The following is a 25,897-nucleotide window of genomic DNA, read 5'->3' as shown; positions in this document are numbered from 1 at the left end:
GCTGTGGCCACCACAAGGCTCAGCCAGTCTCATGAGGGATGGGGGCTGAGATGGCCCTCGGGGTTCTCTGGAGTCAAAGCAAGGAACTGGACCTTTAAGTGTCCTTGGTGAAAGCAGCTGTCTTTAGCTGACAATGATTCCTGAGACCTCATCAAGAAAGCAGGGGGGCTGAGCAGGGAACGTGTGAGACTCACCACAGTGCTTACTAGACTCCCAGCTCCAACAGCAACCTTTGCAGGAATGGGAGTGTCCCCAGTCCTCTCTCTGCCTTTGGCTCCTTTTCCCCAGGGATTCCTCACTTCTGGTTGGGAACACCACCAAGCCATGTGGATCACCCTCATCCCTGGAACGATGGGGCCCAAATGCCTGTAGACAAATGTGTGGACAAATGCCCCCCGGGCTCTGACGCTCTCTGGAGACAGCCAAGCCCTGAGCGCTGGTCAGCCATTCACAGCTCTCTGCGGCGAGAGATGCACAGGCTGGCAGTTTCCTGTCTCTTCCTGCATCGGGGTAAACTCTACTTCTCTCCTCTCGGGTGGCCATGGGTCCACCTGTCCTCGGGACTCGCTCTGGAGCCCCTCTCCCATGCCTCCCAGAACGATGCTGAGCTTCCCCATGTGCCTGTGGGTCCTCTCCAGGCTTGTGGCCTGTGTGGGATCCAGCCTGTGGACTGAGGGTGGCTGTCTCCCTCCAGTGGGACTTCGGGGCCTATCTCCACCTGATCCCCAAGAGGAAGGTGGCCTCTCGGAAGACAGCGGGGCCCTGGGAGCCTCCTGAGCTGCCCGGCCAGGGGTGCATGCAGGGCCTGGAGAGAGGCGGTGTCCTGTGGAAGGCTCCTGGGAGGCGCTGTCAGGGTCTCACTCTCAGACTTCCTCCCGCCGCTGTAGGAGGCCTGGCCGTGCCCGCGACGTGTGTGGCACAGCGGGCTGGGTTGCAAAATATATCTGGCATGGCAGTTGGTGAAGGAGTTATGCAACCACCACCAACTTACGGAAACCACGGAGCGATGTGCCTTGCTAGCAGAGGTGGCTGGCTTGGCCACGCTGGCCACAGGCTCTGGTTCTGTGTTGGCAGTGTGAAGAGTGGTCCAGGCTGTGGGGTGTCAAGAACCGTGACAGGTCTTCCCTGAAGTCACCCTGGGAGCACGTAACCCACGAGACCCCGGCAGTGCTGGTATCTTCTCCTCCAAGGATCTCCTTCCCATTCTACAGAATCCAGAAGACAGGAAGACAGCCTCATCTGGTTATCAGCAGCCAGTGCTCCCTAGGAGGCCCACCTCAGAGGGGACAGGCCCAACCTAGGGCAAGGGTCTCGAGGAGACAACTGCAAAGGGAGGTGGCTGCAGGCCCGCCCTTTGAGGAGCTGAGGTGGCTCAGCCTGGAGAAGGGCAGTGCTGGGGACCCAGGCACCATCCGTCTAAGGAAGCAGGCGGCCTCTAAGGAAGCAGGCAACACTGGGGCTTGTGGGGAAGTCCCACAGAGGCAGATCCCAGCTCCATATCAACAAGAACTTCTTCCTGCCCAGAGCTTCCACAGATGGGATGGAATGCTGAGAGGAATGTCCTAAAGGGAACCCCCGGCATGTCTGTGCCCCTGGCCTGAAAGTGCCCTTCACGCATCAGGCTGCTCAGCAGAGTGAGGAGAGGAATTCGGAGACCAAGCAGGGAACCCCGTGAGGAGGAGGCCCCTCCCCTCCCCACTGAGTCCCTCCAGCTTCCCCTGAGCCTCCATGTCACCTCCCCCAGGGAGAAGTGGCCTGAGCATGGGCTTAGAAACCAAACCCACCTGGGGCTGATCCCAGCTCTCCCACCTACCCTCTGTGTGGCCCTGCACAAATCCCTTCCCTTCTCTGAGCCTCTGATTTCTCCTCTGATGAATATATGCCATAACGGACAGGAAGTTCATGCTCAGGAGAAGGAAAGTTCATTTTATTTCAAGCTCACACCTGGCTGCCTTCAGCCCTCACACTGAAACCATGCACATTAGACTCACCACCTCCTGGGCTGATAAAATGGACATCAAGTTGGAATGCATCCTTCCAGACGTTTTCATATGTATGCATAGCCAGAGGAGGGTTATGATGCTTTGCATGGTACTCGGCACCTTGCTTTTTGCACTCAAAGATTTATCTTAGAGACCTATTCATGCTAATAAATAGAGCCACTCATTCTCCTTAACTACTGCATTATTTAGTGAATGGCTACATCATGGTTTACTTAGCTCTTCCTCTATGATTGGACACTGACGTTATTTCTATTGTTTCACTCTTACAAACAATGGCTATCTTCACTGATGCCTTCTGGTGTGTATACACAAAGGCTACTTTGAGAATACCCAAAGAAGGGGAATCTCTGTGTCAGACAGGATGCACATTTGTCATTTTAATAGATACAGGCCAGTGAAAATTCATTAGTAAATAAATACAATTTTCAATTCAGTCGCATTAACACCGAAGGCAAGTTTCAGGTGTTGTGGGTTTTTTTCTTAACTGTTAAGTTGCCTTTAAAATTGCAAAATAAATGCATGCTCCTTGTAAAAAATAGACACCCATACTTTTTAAGCACAATTCTCTCCCTTCCTAGCCCATTTCCTTCTCCCAACTGTGAACAGTGGATACATATTTGCTATGTGTTTGCAAACACACAAATCAATACGAATTTTTTTACATAAATGAGATATAGATAGACAGATGTAAAACTTGATTTCCTACTTTACTGACATATCTTGGACATCTTTCCATGTTAGTAGATTCATATCTGGATCTTTACTTTTAATGGTTACATAGAATTTTATTATAAGAAGGACTGTAATAAATTTACTCAGTCTCTTGTTGATAGACATTTTCATTCTTTTCCATCTTTTGCTATCATAAATGAAATTGCAGTGAGCGTTCTTGTACATGCATCTTTGTAAGCTTTGAAAATACATTGAACTAAAACAAACAAAACTAATCCAGGAAATGTTGACAGACAAGTGTTAGAAGACAGAAATTTGCTATCTTTTGGGGAAAGGCTGGTGACTGGGAAGGGGCCCCAGAGGGTCTCTAGGATCCTAGGAATGTTCTGGTTCTGGTTACAAGGGTGTGTTCTGTTACTGAAAATTCACCAGTTGTGAGTTGTGCGTTTTTCTATATGTATTTTACTTTTCTGTATGTATGTTACTTTTCTGTATGTATGTTACATGTAAAATTTTACTTTAATGTGTAAGTGAAAAAATATATATATATATGTTTTTCAGAGGAAATGTGACAGATGACTGAAGCTCTATAACAAGTTAAATTCTTTTTTATTTTAATTTTAGTTTCAGGGGGTACATGTGTAGGTTTGTTTCAAGGTATATTTCAGCCGGGTGCTCTGGCCCACACCTGTAATCCTGGCACTTTGGGAGACCGAGGTGGGAAGATCCCTTGAGGCCTGCAGTTCAAGACCAGCTTGGGCAACATGGTAAAACCCCATTTCTACAAAAAAAAAAAAAAAAAAAATAGCCAGGCATGGTGGTGTGCACCTGGAGGCTGAGGTGGGAAGATTGCCTGAGCCCGGGTTGTCAAAACAGCAATGAACCATGATTGTGCCACTGTACTCCAGCCTGGGCGATGAAGCAAGACCTTGTCTCAAAAAAAAAAAAAAAAGAGGGGCAGATATATTTCATGATGGTGGAGTTAGGGCTTCTATTGATCCTGTCACCCACAGAGTGAACATAGTACTCACTGGGGAGATTTTTAGTCCTTGCCCTTCTCCCTCCCTCCCTCCTTTTGGAGTCCCCAGTGTCTGTTCTCATCGTTGTGTTCACATGTGCCCAAAATTTAGCTTCCACTTATAAGTGGGAACATGAGGTATTTGGTTTTCTGTTTCTGCATTAATTCATTTACGATAATAGCTTCTAGCTGCAGCCATGTTGCTGCAAAGGACATGATTTTGTTCTTTTTTAATGACTTCATAATATTCCATGGTGTACATGTGCCACATTTTCTTTATCCAATCCACTGTTGATGGGCACCTAAGTTGATTTGATGTCTTTCCTATTGTGAATAGAACAAGTTAAATTCTAATTTGTGCAATACGTATATACTGAACATGGTTATACTCATAGACGTTGAACAAGTAACTAGGGGAAGCATAGGGTGGAATGGAACTAAATGTACTTAGGGATTTATAATTCCAGGGAGTTCAGAAAAACTTTCCTGAGGAACTAATGTTTAAGCTGAAACCTAAAAAATAATGAAGCCTGTTTCTTCTGTCCTTTCTCTTGTGTTTTCAATCACACCCCATCTTCTCATTTGCCTGCTGATTTTTAATTGCATGCCAGACATTGTCTATGAAAACCTATAGAGATAATATAAAGTTCTGAATCATAGTATCTTTCTTTAGAAAGGATTTACATTTGCTTCTAGAGAACAACTAGAGTAGAAACATTACCAGTCTTCGATCATCTCAATCCAATCATGGAGATAATTCAAAACTAAGCATCAATCCCGATGAGAGGTGGCCTATTTCTGATTCACTTTTGCTTGGTTTCTAGTAACAGTTCTATTGAGATATGATTCACACACTATACAATTCACCCATTCAAAGTACAACATTCAGTGGTGTTTAATATATGCATGGATTTATGCAAGCATTTCTAAATCAATTTTAGAATATTTTCATAGCTCAAAAAAAACTCACATCCTTTAACTATCACCCCTCTTATCACCCCTATATGCCCTACCTCTAAGCAACCACTAATCTACTTTCTGTCCCTATAATTTGCCTATTCTGTACATTCAATAAAAATGGGATTATATTCTTTTTGTGACGAGCTCTTTTTGTGGTCTTTTTGTGACTAGCTCTTTCACTTAGCATAATGTTTTCGAGTTTTATCCAAGTAGTAACATGTGCCAGTATTCCTTTCTCTGTATGACTGGATAATATTCTAGTCTATGGCTATATAACATTTTATTTACCCATTTATCAGTTGATGGACATTTGGGTTGTTTCTACATTTTGGATATTATGAATAGTGCTTCTATGAACATTTGTGTACAAGTTTTAGTGTAAACATGTGTTTCTATTTCTCTTGGGTAGATACCCAAGAGTAAAATTGCTAAGTCATAGGGTAACTCCACGCTTGACCATTTGAAGAACTGCCAGACTGTTTTCCAAAGTGACTGTACCATTTTATATTCCCACCAGCAGTGTATGAGGGTCCCAATTTCTCCATATCCTCATCAACACTTGTTATTTGACTTTTTATTACAGCTATCCTAGTGGATGTGAATCAGTGTCTCCTGGTTTTGATTTGCATTTCTCTGATAACTAACAATGTTGAGTGTTTTTTCACATGTTTATTGGACATTGGTATATCTTCTTTGGAGAAATGCCTATTCAAGGCCTTTGGTCATTTTGAAATGGCCAAAGGACTTGAATTTGTTTATTTGGTTTTTGTCTTTGTTTTTGTTTTTGTTTTTGAGATGGAGTCTCACTCTATCGCCCAGGCTGGAGTGCAGTGGCACGATCTCGGCTCACTGCAAGCTCTGGCTCCCCGATTCAAAAAATTCTCTGCCTCAGCCTCCTGAGTAGCTGGGATTACAGGTGCCCGTCACCACGCCTGGCTAATTTTTGTATTTTTAGTAGAGATGGGGTTTCACCATCTTGGCCAGGCTGGTCTTGAACTCCTGACCTCGTGATCCACCCTCATTGGCCTCTCAAAGTGCTGAGATTACAGGCATGAGCCACTATGCCCAGCCATTTATTTGGTTTTTTAAAAAATTATTGAGTTGTAAGATTTTTAAAAATATTTTTAGATACAAGTCCTTTATCAGATACATAATTTGCAAATATTTTATTCCATTCTGTGAGTTGTCTTTACTTTCTTGATGGTGTCCTTTGAAGGAAAAAGTTTTTAATTTAGATAAATTTCTAATTTATCTATTTATTTCTTTTGTTGCTCATGCTTTTGGTGTTCAGTCTAAGAATCATTGCCATATCTGAGGTCTTGAAGATTTATTCCTATGTTTCTTCTAATAGTTTTATAGTTTTAGGTCTATTTTATCTTTGACAGCTGTCGGGGTACAAGTGGATTTTGGTTATACGGATAAACTGTATAGAAGTGAATATTTAGGTCTTTGATCCATTTTGAGTTAATTTTTTATATGGTGTAAGGTAAGGGTACAACCCCTTTCCTTTGCATATGACTATCCAGTTGTCCCAGTACCACTGGTTGAAAAAAACTATTCTTTCCCCATCTTGGCAACATTGTGAAAAATCAGTTTGCCACCAATGCATGGGTTTAATTCTAGGTTTTTATTCTATTCCATTGGTCTTTATGCCTATCCTTATGCTAGTGTCACACTGTCTTGATTACTGTTGCTTTGTAGTAATTTTTTTTTTAGATGGAGTCCCACTCTGTACCAGGCTGGAGAGCAGTGGCACGATCTCAGCTCACTGCAACCTCCACCTCCCGGGTTCAAGCAATTCTCCTGTCTTAGCCTCCTGAGTAGCTGGAACTACAGGCACGGGCCACCATGTCCAGCTAATTTTTGTATTTTTAGTAGAAATGGAGTTTCATCATGTTGGCCAGGATGGTCTCGATCTCTTGACCTTGTGATTCATCTGCCCGGGCCTCCCACAGTGCTAGGATTACTTGTGTAAGCCACCCCGCCCAGCCTGTAGTGAGTTTTAAAATCAGGACATGTAAGTCCTCCTACTTTGTTCTTCTTTTTCAGAATTGTTTTTGGCTCTTCTTGATCCCCTGCAATTCCATATGAATCTTAGAACCAGATTTTCTCTTTTACCATTAATAGAATTCAGCTGTGATTCTGACAGAGATTTTGTTGAATCTGTAGATCAATTTCAGGAGTATTGTCATTTTAACAATATTAAGATTTCTGATCCATGAATATGGGATGTTCTTCCATTTATTTCTATTTCCTTTTTTTTCTTGAGACGGAGTCTCACTTTGTTGCCCAGGCTGGAGTGCAGTGGCCCAATCTTGGCTCACTGCAGGCTCTGCCTCCCAGGTTCACACCATTCTTCTGCCTCAGCCTCCCACTTAACTGGGACTACAGGCGGCCACCACCACACCCGGCTATTTTTCTTTTTTTTTTTTTTTTTGTATTTTCAGGAGAGACAGTGTTTCACCGTGTTAGCCAGGATAGTCTCGATCTCCTGACCTCGTGATCTGCCTGCCTCGGCCTCCCAAAGCACTGGGATTACAGGCGTGAGCCACCGTTTTTGTTGTTGTTGTTGTTGTTGTTGTTTTGAGACATAGCTTTGCTCTTGTTGCCCAGGCTGGAGTGCAATGGCTCAATCTCGGCTCACTGCAACCTCTGTCTCTTGGGTTCAAGTAATTCTCCTGCCTCAGCCTCCCAAGTACCTGAGATTACAGGCATGCACCACCAGGCCTGGCTAATTATTTCTATATTCTTTAGATTGCTTAATAAAAATGTTTTGTGGCTTTCAAATTATATGTTTTACACTTCTTTTGTTAAATTTATCACTAAGGATTTTAGGGTTTTGGTGCTATTTGCTAATGAACTGTTTTCTTTCATTTTTAGATTGGTCATTGCAAGTGTATAGAAATACAATTGACTTTTTTTATGTTCTTTATGTTCTAGGGTACATGTGCACAACGTGCAGGTTTGTTACATATGTATACATGTGCCATGTTGGTGTGCTGAACCCATTAACTCTTCATTTACATTAGCTATATCTCCTAATGCTATCCCTCCCCCTTCCCCCAACCCCACAACAGGCCCCGGTGTGTGATGTTCCCCTTCTTGTGTCCAAGTGATCTCATTGTTCAATTCCCACCTATGAGTGAGAGCATGCGGTATTTGGTTTTCTGCTCTTGCGATAGTTTGCTGAGAATGATGGTTTCCAGCTGCATCCATGTTCCTACAAAGGACACAAACTCATCCTTTTTTATGGCTGCATAGTATTCCATGATGTATATGTGCCACGTTTTCTTAATCCGGTCTGTCATTGATGGACATTTGGGTTGGTTCCAAGTCTTTGCTATTGTGAATAGTGCCGCAATAAACATACATGTGCATGTGTCTTTATAGCAGCATGATTTATAATCCTTTGGGTATATACCCAGTAACTGGATGGCTGGGCCAAATGGTATTTCTAGTTCTAGATTCTTGAGGAATCGCCACACCATCTTCCACAATGGTTGAACTAGTTTACAGTCCCACCAACAGTGTAAAAGTGTATTTCTCCACATCTTCTCCAGCACCTGTTGTTTCCTGACTTTTTAATGATTGCCATTCTAACTGGTATGAGATGGTATCTCATTGTGGTTTTGATTTGCATTTCTCTGATGGCTAGTGATGCTGAGCATTTTTTCATGTGTCTGTTGGCTGCATAAATGTCTTCATTTGAGAAGTGTCTGTTCATATCTTTTGCCTACTTTTTGATGGGGTTTTTTTTTTCTTGTAAATTTGTTTCAGTTCTTTGTAGGTTCTGGAAATTAGCCCTTTGTCAGATGAGTAGATTGCAAAAATTTTCTCCCATTATGTAGGTTGCCTTTTCACTCTGATGGTAGTTTCTTTTGCTGTGCAAAAGCTCTTTAGTTTAATTAGATCCCATTTGTCAATTTTGGCTTTTGTTGCCATTGCTTTTGGTGTTTTAGACATGAAGTCTTTGCCCATGCCTATGTCCTGAATGGTATTGCCTAGGTTTTCTTCTAGGGTTTTTATGGTTTTAGGTGTAACATTTAAGTCTCTAATCCACCTTGAATTAATTTTTGTATAAGGAGTAAGGAAGGGATCCAGTTTCAGCTTTCTACTTCTGGCTAGCCAGTTTTCCCAGCACTATTTATTAAATAGGGAATCTTTTCCCCATTTCTTGTTTTTGTCAGGTTTGTCAAAGATCAGATGGTTGTAGATGTGTGGTATTAATTCTGAGGGCTCTGTTCCATTCCATTGGTCTATATCTCTGTTTTGGTACTAGTGCCATGCTGTTTTGGTTACTGTAGCCTTGAAGTATAGTTTGAAGTCAGGTAGTGTGATGCCTCCAGCTTTGTTCTTTTGACTTAGGATTGTCTTGGCAATGCGGGCTCTTTTTTGGTTCCATATGAACTTCAAAGTAGTTTTTTCCAATTCTGTGAAGAAAGTCATTGGTAGCTTAATGGGGATGGCATTGAATCTATAAATTACCTTGGGCAGTATGACCATTTTCACGATATTGATTCTTCGTATCCATGAGCATGGAATGTTCTTCCATTTGTTTGTGTCCTCTTATTTCTTTGAGCAGTGGTTTGTAGTTCTCCTTGAAGAGGTCCTTCACATCCCTTGTAAGTTGGATTCCTAGGTATTTTATTCTCTTTGAAGCAATTGTGAATGAGAGTTCATTCATGATTTGGCTCTCTGTTTGTCTGTTATTGGTGTATAAGAATGCTTGTGATTTTTGCACGTTGATTTTGTATCCTGAGACTTTGCTGAAGTTGCTTATCAGCTTGAGGAGATTTTGGGCTGAGACGATGGGGTTTTCTAAATAGATAATCATGTCATCTGCAAACAGGGACAATTTGACTTCTTCTTTTCCTAATTGAATACCCTTTATTTATTTCTCTTGCCTGATTGCCGTGGCCAGAATTTCCAACGCTATGTTGAATAGGAGTGGTGAAAGAGGGCATCCTTGTCTTATGCCGGTTTTTAAGAGGAATACTTCCAGTTTTCGCCCATTCAGTATGATATTGGCTGTGGGTTTCTCATAAATAACTCTTATTATTTTGAGAAACGTTCCATCAATACCGAATTTATTGAGAGTTTTTAGCATGAAGCGCTGTTGAATTTTGTCAAAGGCCTTTTCTGCGTCTATTGAGATAATCATATCTGAGAAAATCATTTTTGTCTTTGGTTCTGTTTATATGCTGGATTATGTTTATTGATTTGTGTATGTTAAACCAGCCTTGCATCCCAGGGATGAAGTCCACTTGATCATGGTGGATAAGCTTTTTGATGTGCTGCTGGATTCGGTTTGCCAGTATTTTACTGAGGATTTTTGCATCGATGTTCATCATGGATATTGGTCTAAAATTCTCTTTTTTGTGTGTGTCTCTGTCAGGCTTTGGTATCAGGATGATGTTGGCCTCGTAAAATGAGTTAGGGAGGATTCTCTCTTTTTCTATTGATTGGAATAGTTTCAGAAGGAATGGTACCAGCTCCTCCTTGTACTTCTGGTAGAATTCAGCTGTGAATCCATCTGGTCCTGGACTTTTTTTGGTTGGTAGGTTATTAATGATTGCCTCAATTTCAGAGCCTACTATTGGTCTATTCAGGGATTCAACTTCTTCCTGGTTTAGTCTTGGAAGACTGTATGTGTCCAGGAATTTATCCATTTCTTCTAGGTTTTCTAGTTTATTTGCATAGAGGTGTTTATAGTATTCTCTGATGGTAGTTTGTATTTCTGTGGGGTCGGTGGTGATATCCCCTTTATCATTTTTTATTGCATCTATTTGATTCTTCTCTCTTTTCTTCTTTATTAGTCTTGCTAGCAGTCTATCAATTTTGTTGATCTTTTCAAAAAACCAGCTCCTGGATTCATTGATTTTTTGAAGGGTTTTTGGTGTCTCTATCTCCTTCAGTTCTGCTCTGATCTTAGTTATTTCTTGCCTTCTGCTAGCTTTTGAATTTTTTTTTTTTTTTTTTTTTTTTTTGAGACAGAGTCTCACTTTATTGCCAGGCTAGAGTGCAGTGGTGCAATCTCCATTCACTGCAACCTCTGCCTCCCTAGTTTAAGCGATTCTCCTGCCTCAGCCTCCCGAGTAGCTGGGATTATGGGCGCCTGCCACCATGCCCAGCTAATTTTTGTATTTTTAGTAGAGACAGGGTTTCATCATGTTGGCCAGGAAGGTCTCGATCTCCTGACCTTGTGATCTGCCCACCTTGGCCTCCCAAAGTGCTGGGATTACAGGTGTGAGCCACTGCACCCAGCAATGCAATTGACTTTTATATATTGATCTTGTATTTTGCAAACATGCTTAATTCATTTATTAGCTCTAATACTTTCTCTAGTGAGTTCCTTAGGATTTTCTGTTTATAATATTATGTCTTCTGTGAATAGAGATAATTTTACTTCTTTCTTATCAATATGAATGCATTATATTTCTTTTAATTGACCAACTAGCCTGCTAGAACCTCTAGTATAATGTTGAATAGAAGTGGCAAGAGTGGGTATCCTTGTCTTGTTCCTGATCTTAGAGAAAAAGTATCCAGTCTTTCACGATTCAGTATGATGTTAGCAGTAGGTGTTTTGTAGATGTCCTTTATCTACAAAGGAAGTTCCCTTCTACTACAGGTTTGATGAATGTTTTTATTATGAAATGTTATTGGATTTTGTCAAATGCTTTTTTCTGCATCTATTGAGATGATCACTTGGTTTTGTCCGTCACTCTTTGCACTGATTGATTTTCAAATGTTAACTAACCTTACATTCTTGAATAAATCCCCCTTGGTTATAGTGTATAATTTGTTATATATGTTGCTGGATTGAGTCTGTCAGTATTTTGTGTAGGAGTTTTGCATTCATAATCATGAGATATTGGTCTGTAGCTTTCTTTTCATGTAATTTTTTTTGTCTGGTTTTGGTATCAGTGTACTGCTGGCATCATAGAAAGAGATGGGAATTGTTCTCTCATCTTCTTTTTTTTTGGAGAAAAAGTTGTGAAATTCTTTAAATGTTTGGTGAAATTCACCAGAAGTCATCTGGCCCTGGGTTTTTCTTTGGGAGTAGTTCTGTTGTTGTTGTTATTTACTAACTCAATCTTTTTGCTTGTTACAGGTTTATTCAGATTGTTTGTTTCTTCTTGAATTAGTTTTGGTAGTTTGTGCCTTTCTAGGAATTTGCCCATTTCATCTAGATTACCTAATTTATTGGCACAGAATTGATCATAGTTTTCATTTATAATCATTTTTATTTCTGTAAGGTCAGTAGTAATATTCCCTCATTCATTCCCGATTCTAGATATGAGTCTTTTCTCTCTTTTACTTATTCAGTCCAGCTAAAAGTCTAAATTGCATGACATTAGGATAACCAATCCAGCCCTTTTGTGTTTGCTATTTGCATAGTATACTTTTTTCCAGTACTTTTTTTCAGTCTGTTTATATCTGTGATGCTAAAGTGTGGCCCCTTTAGACAATGTATAGTTGGGTCTTGTTTGTTTTTCCCATGTGACAATCTCTGACTTTTGACTAGATTGTTTAATCCATTTACATCTAATGTTATTATTGATATAATTTGATTTACATCTGCTATTTTACTTTTTTTCTCTGTCTACTGTCTTTTTTGTTCCTCTATTCCTACTCTACTCCTTCCCTTTGCATTAAATGTTTTCTAATTTAGCCTTTAAATTTATGTAATGTTATTTTCAATATATCCTTTTGAGGTATTTCCTTAGTGATTGATCTAGGGCTTACCATCAACTTCAGATTTTTACTAACTTAACTCCAATGAGACGTTACTCCTAATAGCTCTATTCACTTTTCCCCCTTTTTATAGGATTACTGTTATTTTTATATATTACATTTATGAATGCTATAAGCCCAACATTACAGTGTTATAATTATTACTTTATATAACTTCAGGTCTCAAAGAAGCTGTGAAGAGAAAGGAGACCAACTATATATTTATAGTTTTTAGTATATTAGCCCTGTTATTTCTCATTCCTGGTTCTCTTAATTTGTGTCTGTGGATTCAAAAAAACAATCGAAGTTCTGCTTTGGTACTTTTCCTGGACTATGCCCTCTTTACCTCTTTCTTTGATTAATCTTAATCTGTATCCTTTCCCTGTAATAAACTGTAACTGTGAATTTAACAGCTTTTAGTGAGTTCTGTGAGTCTTTCCAGTGAACTGTCAAAACTTGGGGACCCCCCAAACTTCCCATTAATATCAAAAGTAAGGGCAGTCTCATGTGGACTGTGTTCTCCTCTGACTTTGCACTTGGCCTAAACTGCACAAATAATTCCCAAGGTTAGTGTTTGAAACTTGTTCTAACTCCCAAGAGGGCCCCTCCCAGTTGTCTCTTCCCCATTTCTATTTGGCAAACTAGCCAGCTTGCAATTCAGCTTATTTCTCCACTGAATCTAGCAACATCCCCCTCATGGCCTTTCACCACAACCTCCACTGATTTTCAGAGTGCTCTTACGCTTGAATTTCTCCAAACTCTGTTGCATGTAAAGTCAGTTCCTTTGGGGAGAGATTTGGAGTTTTTGATTTTATGGCTTGCTTCTCTCTTTGGGCAAAATTCCTGAGCCACATCTCTGGTGCTTGGGGCAGGAATAATGGCATGCTCTCCTCTGAGTGACACCCCAGTTTTAGGAGCTGAGCACTCAGTGGAGAGGGGACGGCAGCAGCGTCACTTCTCCTCAGCTTACCTTTCCCAGCGTGGATCCTTCATCCCACAGGACAGGCGGTGAGCAGTAGGGGACCCAGGATTCTCGGTGGTACTGTGCCCTGTACTGAGCCTTTGTCCTACAAGTTGGGGGGGCTGGGCATAAGGGAGCCTCTACTTCTGAGATGCACTTGCCCAGAATTTAGCCTCAGCAACAGGTAGCTATGGGCAGAATGAGAAAAATCTGAAGATCTGCCCCTCCCAGGAGGATAGCCCTTCAACAGAAAGCTGCAGAGTGGCGGGGAAAGGAGTCCTGTGTCCTTGACTGTACTAGCACGGTACAGGGTTTCACTATCTCACTGGACTGGGAGCAATGGGAAAGAGGGTCTTGGTCCAAATACCACAGACCACTACTGAGTTTTAGGAGATTTGCTTGAATAAATATTTCTTCATTTGCGTATGTTCTTAGGACCATTTACAGAATGATTGTTTTAGAATAACTTTTTACCAGTTTTGAATGCGGCTGGGTCCACAGAGCTCCTCATGCTGTCAGGCCAGAAGTACAAACTTGCTTCCAGGGTGTAGTGCCCTTTGGGGTCTTAACCTGGGGATTTTATCAAGACCCCTGCTTCTGGGGAGTTTCTGACCTCCTTTTCTTATCTTCTCAGGCCCGTGAGTCTGTCAAGAGTTCAGTTTACGGCCGGGAGTGGTGGCTCACACCTGTAATCCCAGCACTTTGGGAGGCCCAGGCGGGCTGATCACTGGAGGTCAGGAGTTCGAGATCAGCCTGGCCAACATGGTGAAACCCCGTCTCTACTGAAAAAATAAAAAAATTAACCAAGCATGGTGGCGTGTGCCTGTAACCCAAGCTACTTGGGAGGCTGAGGCAGGAGAATTACTTGAACTCGGGACGCGAAGGTTGCAGTAAGCCGAGATCATGCCATTGTACTCCAGCCTGGGTGCAGAGCCAAACTGTCTCAAAAAAAAAAAAAAAAAAAAAGAGTTCAGTTTACTTCTTAACTTTTCAGCCTTTCAGAATCAGCCTTGAGAGGGAAATGGTACCAAATGCCAGACACCCATCTGGCAGACACCCATCTCTGGGTATCCCTTCTCTCCTTAGTGGTTGATCTGGCTTATCATCAACTTCAGATCTCACTCTGTTGCCAGGCTGGAGTGCAGTGGCACCATCTTGGCTCACTGCAACCTCCGCCTCCCGGGTTCAAGCAATTCTCCTGCCTCAGCCTCCTGAGTAGCTGGGACTACACAGATTTTTACTAACTTAACTCCAATTATCTTAGCCCTGCAATCTCCCATTGCTATAGTAGCTCTTCAAAGAGATTTAAAAAAATATTTAGTCCAGATTTTCTTGTTATTCTCAGAGGAAGTGTTGGTCTGGAAAACATAATCTACCATTGATGGAAGTAAGAACTGAAGTGGCTAACAGTGAAGATGGAGAGGGAGATGAGCAGAAGAAACACTTAGGAGGTGAAACCAAGAGACCCTACTGATTGATTGGATATAGGAAGAAGAAAGATAAAGGATGATGTGAAGATTTTTATCTGATAGTTTCATAGTTGGTGGGACCCTTCACAGAGACAGGGACCTGGAAAGAGGAAGCAAGCATGATGAGAAGGAGAGATCATGAGTTCAACTCTGGGTATTCCAAATTTGAGATGCCTGTGTGGCATTATACTGCTCAGGAAATAATGCAGTATCTAGGTCTGAAGTACAGGAGAGGAGCCTACACTTCAGACCAAGATTTGAAAATTATCAACAAAGGCTTATCTCTGGCACTTCAGACCAAGATTTGAAAATTATCAACAAAGAGGTAAAGACTGAAGCCAGGTGATGGACAAGAGAAGGCCGAGACAGAAGAGGAACCAGAGAAGATCACTGGAAAACACTGACTGCGAGGTGATAGAAGAGACAGTTGGCATCAGAGAAGGAGTAGGCATGAAATCAGGAGGAATTTAGGAGAGTACAACCAGTAGAAAAAATCAAAGGAGAAGGGTGGGATCCACACATCGAGTGCTTCAGGTGGCCCAAGCAGAGGAGAGGAGTACCTTCCAGAGAAGTTTCAGTGGCAGTGGGAGCAGAATCCAGGTGGCCAAGGCTGAGGGAGTGGGCAGGCAGTTAAAGAAGGAGAAGACAGGAGTGTAGACAACTATTTTCAGAAGTTCCTAAGAGGAGTCTGCAGGAGATCTCTATTCTGCTAGGCCATCTACCTTAGGTGTGCTGCATTTCTGCAGCCTACACTGACTTTCCCACCTCCCACTTAAGCTCTTGAGAGAATTCCATGGGGATGGATTAGTTGTTGAATCTAGTCACTTCTCCCTTTGCCTCAATCTATTTGTCCACTCAGCATCATCGAACACCATTAACCAGCCATCTCTACCTCTGATCCAAGATAACACTGTGGTAATTTTTAAACATACATGCAAATTCCTTGACACTGTCTCCCTTTGATCCCTCCCCTTGAGTCTGGACAGATTTTTGACCAGTTCTATCATGGTGGTTGAAATTATGCTATGTGACATTCAAGGCTAGGTCATAAAAGTCATGCAGCTTCTGCCTTGCATGATGCTTTCTAATTCATTTGTACTGTTGCACGTACCAATAACTCTATCCCTTTTATTGCTGTGTAGTATTCCATTGCATGGATAAACCACAATGTGTTCATCCATTCACCAGCTGACAGACAATTGTGTTGCTTTCAGTCTTAGGCAGTGTGAATAAAGCAGCTCTAACTGTTCTCATATAGGTCTTTGCATGGATATACATTTTCATTTGGAATTTGCCTTCTCTTCTTTCTCCTTTTCCCCACCCTGTTGCCTGACATGCAGATATGATGGCAGAACTCTAGCTGCCATCTTGAGCCATGGGACGAAGACCTTCCTCCAGGATGGTAGAGTGTTGAGCTGGGAAGAGCCTGGGTCCCTAGCGCTATGCAAATCCACAGCAGCCGGGATTGTCCACCCACGGACTTCTCAAAAATAAGAAATACATTCCCATCTTATTTAAACCACCATTATTTTGAGATTGTCTATTACTTGCAGAAAATCTAATTTTAATTAATATACCATTGCAAAATTTCCTTTTAGGGTGATGATACAAGCTTAAGTTACATGGAGTCAGTTTGCATTGCTTACAAACAAGAACCCCAGTTGAAAGCTTTCCTGTGAACATGGAGAAGGTGCACATCTTCTTCGCCAAATGTGATCTTGTCTGCTCTCGGCAAATGGATCCAAAGCAGTCAACTCATGACCACGAACATGCTGAGGATTGTAAGAGGAAGATGAATGGCACCTGGCTCCATGTGGTTCCATTCCTGCTGGCATTTGTGAGCCACTAACTTATCCAAACTTGGAGCTGCCCGATCCTCTGGACTTCACATTATATGAAAAAACGATTATCATTGACAAAGAGACTTATAGTTGATCATCTGTCACATGCGATGGACAGAAACCAATGAACACATTCCTTCTCCTAACACCTTCTCATGGCACTCAAGGACTTCACCATCTGATTCCCCACATTTGCAGCTTCATGTTGGCTTCTATCTTTGTCCACTTTCCTGACTACAAAGTTCTTTCATGTACTTTGTCTCATGAAATTCTCACAAGACCCCTCTCACTTAGGATTTTTTTTAATCCCCATTTTATGGATGGGAAAATCAAGTCAAGGCAATGTTAAGACTCAACCAAGATGCCCTAACTAGTAAGTGGCAGAGCCTCTGCTCACTTCACCTAGGCCTGTTAACACCACATCTTGAGTTCTAGTCAGGACTCTAGGCTGCCTTTCTCATGAACCTATGCCCCTAATATAGGCTTTATTTTTGCCCCTCTCGCTGTGCCTATCCTCAAACACTGCCGAGAAAAACCCTTTCTTCATCTCCACTTTCACAAATCTCCTCTATCCTGAGTCAGTGTGGGCTCAAACATCACTTCAGAAATAAGACAGTACCAGATGTCCTTGGCCTTGGTGATTGGATCATTGGTGATCACATGACACACATTCGACCAATAAATTCTGGGGCTTTTGCTGGAATCACTGGGAAATTTAAAAGTCCTTTTTTCCCACAAAGTAGCTCAACTGGAGGGACAAGAGCCTTAGAGTACCAAGGACTTCTGTGCCACCTTGTAAGAAGCCCACATAGAGGAGAGTAGAGACAGTAATGGAGAGAGACTGGTTTTATTGTCTCTGTCTAGTGCCTTATAATTCTCAGTTACATCAGCCACACCAATTTGTTTTTGCCTGTGTATTTGAGTTGCAGTTCTGTCACTTGAAGTCAATAGTTCAGACTAACAAAAGCCCCTAATTTACAACACCTTCCCTTGTTCATTTTTTTTTTTCAACAAATGGTATGATGCATTTATCATGCACCAAGTACTAGCCATGGTCTATTAAACAGACACAGTCTCTGACTTCCTCAGATTCACAGCCTTATGGAGAAGACAGACATCAACCAAGAGGAAACACAAATTAACGTATAATTAGACAAAGTGGAAAGTGTTCTGAAGTGGCCATTCCATGCAAGTATCTGGAGAACCTGCGCTAAGTTGGAAGGGGCATATTTAGTATTCTGAGCTTCATCCTAAGAGCCATGAGAAGTACTGCTGTGGGAAGATGTTTTTTTAAATTATCAATTTTTGGCCCACAGACTTTCTTCAAGCCCTCTTTTACCTCCTCCCCTATTCAGGTCATCAGGTCATTTCTGTACTCATCGCCTCAGGGAGGGACATATCAAAGCAGGAAAGAGAGGGAAAAAATGAGTCTCTTCATGGCTTTGGCTTATTCCCCCCTAGAGAAGCAGTCTGCTGAGGAGCAGCCCAGGGCTGGCAGGGCAGCTCTTCTCCACAAGAGTATCTGGAGACCCAGTATCCGAAGATCCTTCCATCTTGTTGCTCTGCCATCCTCGGGTTGTGCCCTTGGTGGCACAATGGTCACCTCCATGTTTGCCTTCCAGCCCAGGGGAAGGAGAATGAGGACTCCAGAGACGACAGCTTGTTGGGGCTCATCACTTCTCCTGGAGTCTCATTGGCCCGAGCTTAATCACGTGACCATGCTGATTACAAACAGGCTGGGAAATGTGGTCACTAAATGGGTGGTCATGTACATATCTAAAATTTGGAGTGTCTTATTACTTGTGAATATTTTTTGTTGGGGTATAATTCACTTACCATAAATTCACCTTAAAAATGTTCGTGATTCAGTCATTTTGAGTATATCCAGAGTTTTGCAACCATCACTCCTATCTAATACCACTGTTCTAATTTCAGAATATTTTATCACCCCATAAAGAATATCTGTGCCCCTTAGCAGTCACTCCTCATTCACCCTATCCCCCAGCCTCTGGAAAGCTCTCATCTACATTCTGTCTCTATGGGTTTGCCTTTGCTGGACATTTCATGTAAATGCAATTATACATACAGCCTTCTGTGTCTGGCTTCTTTCATGTAACATATTTTATGGTTTATCTATGGCACAGAAAACATCAATTCTTCACGCTTCACTCCTTTTTTTTTTTTCAGTAACAATGTTGGCATGGCTGTTTTTGTTTCTGCTCAACCCCAGCTTGGTCCTTGCCATTTCCTTCCACCTGCTCATTAACTCCTGAAAGTGCCTCCGTGAGGAGGTCCACAAGGACCTGCTAGTGATGGGTGCGTACAAAATCTCCAACCAGTCCAGGGGTGCTGGTAGCCTGCACAGCCACCTCAGGATCACAGATTCTGCTGGCCACATTCTCTACTCCAAAGAGGATGCAACCAAAGGGAAATTCACCTTTACCCTGGAAGATTATGACATGTTTGAAGTATGATTTGAGAGTAAAGAAACAGGGAAGATACCTGATCAATTCATAATCCTAGACATGAAGCATGGAGTAGAGGCAAAAAAAAAAAAAATTACAAGGAGATTACAAAAGTTCAGAAGCTTAAGCCATTATAGGTGGAGCTGCAATGCCTAGAAGACCTCTCAGAATCTATTGTTAATGCTTTTGCTGCATGAAGAAGAGAGATGTGTGATACCAATGAATCAACAAACACTTGAGCTCTGTACTTCAGTGTCTCTTTAATGTTCTGCTTCATTGGACTAGCCACCTGAAAGGTTTTCTACCTGTGTTGCTTCTTCAAGGCCAACATGTTGATTGAGTAATAAATGAAGTGCACTCTCCTCCCACCTTGTATCTCAGGCAGCAGAACATCACTGGACGTCCTACCAACAGCACCATCAAGATGCAATGGAGCCCTCTTGCAGAACTGATCTCTTGGTGTGGGAGGACATGGTTACCACCTACCCAACAAGTCAATGAGAGATTTCTTTTTAGCTGGTAGGATTTGGACTGGTTTTGCAACAATAGGTCTAGTATTAGAGTCACCTATGACAAAAAATAAGGGTTACTGAGATAATGTCAAAGCCAGGATTTGTACTGGGTTTCCTTGTGCGATCTGTTTGAATCAAGTTTTCTTTCCTTCTCCCGCCTTCTCGGCAGCTTGGGTTTCCACTCTAGTTCTTTTACCCAGGTTGGTATGACCATGCTGAACTTGTTTCCTTCCGGTTGTCCTCTTTGGGTTTCCTTGTGAAAACACGCTTAACTTTCTCTTTGCCTTTAGCTGAAACGTTTATGTAGCTTCTGGTGATATCTTCTCATACTTTTATGTCTCTTAAAAGGTTGACGGATGTGACACTTGAAAAAGTGAGCTTTGAATTGAAGAAAACTCTTAAAGAAAATATCATTTTAGACAATTAAAATATTTGTGCTCCGAAAAGATATAATTTACATATCACTTTTTCACTCTTTTTATGGCTAAATAAAATTACATGGCATCGACATTCCATACTTTGCCCATCCATTCATCAGTTGGTGAACATTTGGGTTGTTTATAGCTTTTAGCTATTAAGAATAATGCTGCTTTGAAATAAGATTTCCTTTGAACATTTGTTTTCAGTTCTCTTGGATATATACCTAGGAGCAGAAGATAGATCACTTGGTAGTTTTATGTTTAACTTTTTGAGAAACTGTCTATTTGCTTCCAAAAATGGCTGCACCATCTTAAATTCCCCAGAAGCAATGCGAGAGGGTTCCAAAGCTTCAACATCCTCGCCGTTGCTATCATTCATCTTTATTACAGCCACCCTAGCAGGTATAAAGTGGTGTCTCACTGTGGCTTTGATGTGCATTTTCTGATGCACATAATTTTACTGATGCTGAGCACTATTTCATGTGTTTGTTGCCATTTGTCTATCTTCTTTGGAGAAACGCCCATTCAAATCTTTTGTCCATTTAAAAAATTGGATTATTTGTCTTCTTGTTGTTGAGTTTAAGGAATCCTTTATATATTCTAGACAGTAGACCATCATCAGAGATATGACTTGCAAATATTTTCTCCCATTCCGTGGCTTGTCTTTTCATTTTATTGATAGTGTTTTTGAAACTCAAAGTTTTAAATGCTGATGAAGTACAGTTTACCTAGCTTTCCTCCCCTTTGGTTGCTTGTGCTTTTGGTGTCATATCTACGAATCCTTGCCTAGCTCAGAGATTTGTGCCTATGCTTTTTTCTAAGCAGCAGTGACCCAATCAAAGCCACATTGCAAAAAAGACCCCCACCTGACTGTGGTGTGGCCAGTAAATGGAGAGAGCAAAGGAGCAGGTATGGGGAGGTCAGTGAGGACACTGTGGCAGTGGTCAGAGAAACAGACAGACAGATGATGGCAGCTTGGTCCAGGGTAGTGGCAGTAGGGATGGAGAGAATTGGGCAGATTTCAGAATTATTAAGAAAGATAAACCTCAAGAATGAGAGTTTTCCATCTCCACTGTCCACCCACCTTACTCCTCCTCAGTCTCCTAACACACTTTTTTAAAAAGGAAAAAACTACTGAGGTGTATTTTACATGTCATAAAACTCACCCATTTCAAGTATAGGATTCAACAATTTGTGGTACCAAATACAATATGTTGGAGCATGTAAACGGGCTTCATTCCTTTTCATAACTGCATAATGTTCCATTATGCCACATACTGTTTATCCGTTCGTCAGTTGATGAGCATTTGGGTTGTTTCTACTCTTTGACTATTATTAATAATGCTGCTAAGAACATTCATGTACAAGTTTCTGTGTGGACATATGCTTTCATTTCTCTTATTTTCATTTTATTCCACCTAGGAGTGGAATTGCTGGGTCACATGGTTGTGTTACATTTAACTGTTTGAGAAACCACTAAATTATTTTTGCTTCCTTTTTAAGATAAGGTCTCGCTATGTTGCCCAGGCTGGTCTTGAACTCCTGGCCTCGAGCGATCCTCCTACCTCAGCATCTCAAAGCGCCGGGATTACAGGCGTGAAGCATGCCACCATTACACACCCGGCCAGCCACCAAATTATTTTCCAAAGCAGCTATACCACCTTACATTCCCACCAGCAGTGTATAGCATTCCCATCTCTCTACACCCTCAACAATAATTTTGTTCTGTCTAATTTCCTGTAGCCATTCTAGTGGGTAAGAACTCACACACATTTCTGCTTCTTCTTGGCAATGCATCCACGTGGAGCCATGCTGGGGCTTTCCAGGACTGACTGAATTTCACCTCCACTTGTAGAAAGAAAGGACATATCTGGCAATACTGTAGCCCCAGAGCTTGGTCCAGGGCCTAGAACTAAGGATGCATCCCTGAATGGCTCCTGGATGGATAGAGGGCTGGGTGAGGGAGGTACATGGTGAGGGGGATACTGGATTCAGTGCAATTGGGGCTCAGTGATATCTGAGAAGTCTGGGGGCTGGGAGGGGAGATGCACATATCTAAGGACACCACCCAGAGTATGACAGGATGGAGAAGAGGCAGGGTAGCCTGTGTAGAAAATCAGCTCCCAGCCTCCTGGTTGGACCTTACCCTCAAGGAATGCAGAACCCCCTGTGCATCCCTTTCCTCTCCTGATATAGTTTGGATATTTATCCCCTCCAAATCTCATGTTGAATTGTAATCCCAATGTTGGAGATGGGGCCTGGTGGAAGGAGCTTGGGTCATGGGGGTGGACCCCTCATGGCTTGGTGCTGTCCTCGCTATAGTAAGTTCTCACAAGATCTAGTTGTTTAAGTGTGTGGCACCTCCCTGCTCCCACTCTCTTTTGCTCCTGCTTTTGCTATATGAGGTACTTGATCTTGCTTCACCTTCCACCATGACTGTAAGCTTCTTGAGGCCTCCCCAGAAGCCAAGCAGATGCTGGCACCATGCTTGTACAGCCTGCAGAGCTATGAACCAATTAAACCTCTTTTCTTTATAAATGACCCAGTCTCAGGTATTTCTTTACAGCAATGCAAGAAAAGCTAAATATACCTCCCCACTGGAGCACTAGCCCCAGACCTGTCACAAGTCAGATGTCACATATGCTTGTAGAGACAAGAAAAAGGACATGAAAGTCCCAGAGGGGCTGCAGCTAGGATCCTGGCAAGGGTTGAGCTCTGGAATTGGGATGCCTGGTTTGCCCCCCTCATCTTTTGGGGCTAGGTGAGCTCCTTGGCATCCCTAGTTGGTATTCCCAATTGGAATCTGCAGACTCACATTGCCTGGATTTTCCCTGGGCTATTTCATGTGATCCAGACCCTGGGAGTGCTTCCTCTCTCAAGAAGTTCCTTTCATGCCCTGATACAAATTTCTCAGGTCTCAACCCAACACAGAAACCCACCTCAAAGCGACTTAAGCAAAACAGGCAATACATTGGCTCATGAGACTGAACAACTATGACCCACAAGGCTGGTGTGGGGGGGCTCAAAAGATGGCTTCAGGAACCAGGCTGTGTCCATTTCCTGGTTCTTGTTTCCTCCATATGTCTTGACCCACCCCACGACGGCCACAGCATCTCTATCCTTACCTCTTCCTAGCTGAGCAATCCCAGCAGACAAAGAGTAACTTTTCTCAGCACTTCTAAAAGGAATACCATGCCTGAGTCTCTTGGGTCTGGCTTGGGGGCAGTGTCACAAGGTAATTCCCCAGGGATTCCAGCGCCCCCTTTATTCAAGGGATACCCGTCTGGGAACTAGCTCTGGTCTGGGAACTGGATAAGGGACTGTGACTCTCTATTATGGCAATTCAATTCAGGGCTCTAGTCACCTGACCTAAAGAACCTTTTTTGTTGGTGTTTAGACAGATCAAATTATATGACTTCTGCTTCTGGTCATGATAGTATAACAGGGAGTAGACTTACCCTCCCATCTTAAACAACTAAACAAAACAAAACAAAATATGCAAAACAATGGCTTTCAGATTTTACTGACAGTGCAGGATGATGGTCTCTGAGGGAATGAAAATGAATGATGTGAGCCCCATTGCTATGCTGTCTCATCCCTGGAGGGAGTTTCAGGCTGCAGTGCTGGGAGGCTTAAACAGACTCTTGTGGTCTCCCTGGTTTACAGAGACAGTGTTCAGAAAAGACAAGGTAGATAGAAATAACAGGGCAGAGTACCAGAAAGAGAGCTGCAAAGAGGGGGTAGGTGGTACTGAAATTCTGCATAGGGCTCTCCTCAGTTAGTCAGTGGAATATTGATCATTGCATGTATGTGAAGAAACTTGTGAGGCTAGGTAAAGAACCGCTGAAAAGTAGCAGACAGAACAATCCCTAGGGTTGACATAGGGCCAGGAAGCATTCATGTTCCCATTGGCCAGAATGGAAAGTTCCCTTAACTCAACAATGGGGCCAAATTAGTCCTAGATTAAAGGCTATTCTGGGTCAATGCTTAAAAGCAAGTCACAAAAGAATCAAACGCTATCCCAGAACAAAGCACAAACAGACAAAATCCAGCAGCCAGGATCGAAACACTTACAATGTCTGCTGTTCAATCAAAAATTATCAGACATGCAAAGAAACAGGAAAATATAAGGAGAAAAATTAATCAATAGAAACAGATCAACAAATGATGCAAATGATAGATTTATTAGATTATGGCATTAAGACAACTATTATAAAAATGCTCAACATGTTCAAGAAGGGAGAAGAAAACATGAACATGGTGAAAAGAGAAATTGAACATATAAAAAAGTCAAAACTTAAACTTCTACAAATAAAAACTACAACGGATGGGATTAACAGCATATTAGACATTGCAGAATAAAAATAAAGCAGGAAAAGAAGGAAAAACAAAGAACAGATGGCATAGAAAGCAACTAGCAATATGCTAGATTTAAATTCAGCCATATCAATCATCACAGTAAATGTAAATGTCCTAACATTCTAACTAAAAGACACAGATTATCAGATGGAATTTTTTTTTTTTTTTGACATGGAGTTTCGCTCTTGTTGCCCAGGCTGGAGTGCAATGGCACGATCTTGGCTCTCTGCAACCTCTGCCTCCTGGGTTCAAGAGATTCTCCTGCCTCAGCCTCCCAAGTAGCTGAAATTACAGGCATCCACCATTATGCCTGGCTAATTTTTTTGTATTTTTAGTACAGATGGGGTTTCACCATGTTGGCCAGGCTGGTCTCGAACTCCTGACCTCAGGTGATCCACCTGCCTCGGGCCCCCCAGAGTGCTGGGATTACAGATGTGAGCCACCACGCACAGCCACATCTTTTTAAAATAAAATCTAACTATATGCGGTCTACAAGAAACCCATTTTAAATATAAAAGCTACAGATAGGTTAAAATTTTTTAAGTGGAGTGTAAATATATATATAATTTCATTTGTTAGATATTATATATTTTATATATAATTTATTATATATTATTATATATATAATATATAATATGTATTTATGTATTTTATAAATATATATTAATATATAAATTTATAATACAATTTACATATTATATATAATATATAATATGTATTTCATTATATATAATTTCATATATTATATATTCCATATATAATGTACATATTCCATATATAATATATTCCATATATATTATATATATTCCATATATAATACACACACACACACCATGAAGTAAGTCACTCTTTTTGAAAAGCTGGGATACTATACTAATATCATATAAAATAGATTTCAGAGCAAGAACTATTTCCAGGAATAAAGAGGACATTTCATAATGATAAAGAGTTACTTGGTCAAGAAAACATAAAAATCCTAAATATTAATGCACCTAATGACATGGCTTCAAAATACATGAAGCAAAAACTAAAAGGAAAAACAGACAAATCCACAGTTATGACTAGAGATTTCAGTACATTCTCCCAATAACTGACAGAACAAGAAGACAGAAAATCGATAAACTTATAGAACAGAGGTCTGAAAACAGATTAGCTGTTTTTGTAAACAAAGTTTTATTGGAAAACAACCACAAACACTTTTTTACACACTGTTGGTGACTGCCTTCATGCTATAATGGCAGAGTTGAGTAGTTGAGTTGCAACAGAGATGGTATGGCCTCCACTGATAGAAATATTTATAATCTGGCTCTTCAAAAAAAAGTTTGCCAATCTTTTTTTCTTTTTTTTTTTTTGAGACAGAGTCTTGTGCTGCCACCCAGGTGTGAGTGCAGTGGCACAATCTTGGCTCATTGCAACCTCCGCCTGCCGGGTTCAAGTGATTCTCCTGCCTCAGCCTCCTGAGTAGCTGGGACTACAAGTGTGCA

The 25,897-nt window shown here is 41.6% G+C and overlaps 1 pseudogene; it reads left to right on the top strand.

The window, feature by feature from the left end:
• The first annotated feature begins 18,848 nt into the window (after positions 1-18,848).
• On the top strand, positions 18,849-20,020 carry LOC117076570 (annotated as a pseudogene).
• The last annotated feature ends 5,877 nt before the right edge of the window (positions 20,021-25,897 follow it).

This window comes from Trachypithecus francoisi, unplaced genomic scaffold (genome assembly GCF_009764315.1).
Source record: "Trachypithecus francoisi isolate TF-2019V2 unplaced genomic scaffold, Tfra_2.0 Lachesis_group0, whole genome shotgun sequence".
Lineage (NCBI taxonomy): Eukaryota > Metazoa > Chordata > Mammalia > Primates > Cercopithecidae > Trachypithecus > Trachypithecus francoisi.
The sequence above is the reverse complement of the archived record's forward strand: the minus strand, read 5'-3'. Positions and strand labels throughout refer to the sequence as shown.